The sequence below is a fragment of the Westerdykella ornata genome (assembly GCF_010094085.1).
Source record: "Westerdykella ornata strain CBS 379.55 unplaced genomic scaffold EI97scaffold_13, whole genome shotgun sequence".
Taxonomy (NCBI): Eukaryota; Fungi; Ascomycota; class Dothideomycetes; order Pleosporales; family Sporormiaceae; genus Westerdykella; species Westerdykella ornata.
The window spans coordinates 91,786-93,046 of NW_022986863.1; positions in this window are offsets into that span (position 1 = coordinate 91,786).

Consider the following 1,261-nt stretch of genomic DNA (forward strand, 5'->3'; position numbering starts at 1 on the left):
CCGCAGCGTTCGCGTTCCGCGAGCCGCAACCTCGCCGAAATGAACATGAAAAATGGATCCCCGAGGCACTTAAACAAACCAAGAGAAAAGAGGAAAGAAGGGAAAGGAAAGAAAAGAGAGAGATTAGGCATTAAACCTACGACCCTTATAATGCTAAGAATTGGAGGCTACATACTAGGACAACATCCTACTAAAATAATCTCGTGCCACGGCGGTATCCTAAAGCGTAGCGGGACTCGTATTCACTCTAATGGCTCGCAATATGCCGCTAGGGTCTCTCTATAAGAGTTCTTATGCAAGTAAAAGGACACAATTAGTGTTCAACGGACACTAATACATATTGAGTAGGGAAAACTAGAGAGGGATACAAAACCGCTTCCTGAATACTAGGCTTATGATATCTGTGAGGACGGTCCCTGGGTCTCCACGAGCGGCTGGATCTCCGAGGCCTGCACTGCAACTGCGTGAGACAAGGGAGAATGGCTGGGTAGGTTGGGATCTATTTCAAGCTATCCAAAGGTGGAGAGCAAAGGGTTGCTTCCACCGTGCAATCTATATACGCTGAGTGCGTATGTTAAGCGAGCGGTTGGCTTGGCAGAAGGCCGATGCAGAAAAGATGGGAGAGCCATGTGACTTGAGCCATGTGACTGATCAAGGCAACCACACAACCAAGTGGTTCAGCCGAGCGGAGTCTTGAGCCGTCACAATATCCTCGTCACTGAGCTAGGTAGTCTATCACGAGTGTTGGTCTCATTGCCCTTTAATTGTGATGGACCTCTGATGTACATACTGTGGTCACCACCTGGTCCGTCGTGGTTGGGCTTATGTCGCTCCCACAGCCGATTGGCCACCACCAAGGCAGGGAAGCCACGGGCTTATCTACCTAGCTGTATACCCTTGCACAACTACTGCTTTTATGTGGGACTTCGTTTGCACCTAGAGGAACCGAGTGCATAATAGCCGAAGGAATACTCCGTATGGGGCCTCGAACTGCAGTTCACACAGATCATGGAATGCCGCCGTCAAAAAAACACCAACATCACAACAAATTTTCTGCTTGGAATTCCATCTCCAAACTTGTTCCACTTATTCAATCCATCAAGAAGACTTCTTTTCCCAACTTGCAGTGTGCTGCAGCACCTGCAGCAGGAGATATAGCCTCCTGAAGGGGGTAGCCATCCCTTTTCACCCCTCAAAAGAATTTTCGCTTTTTTCTTGGCAAAGAGCACAGGCCAGAACACCAAACATCAGTCAGCATCCA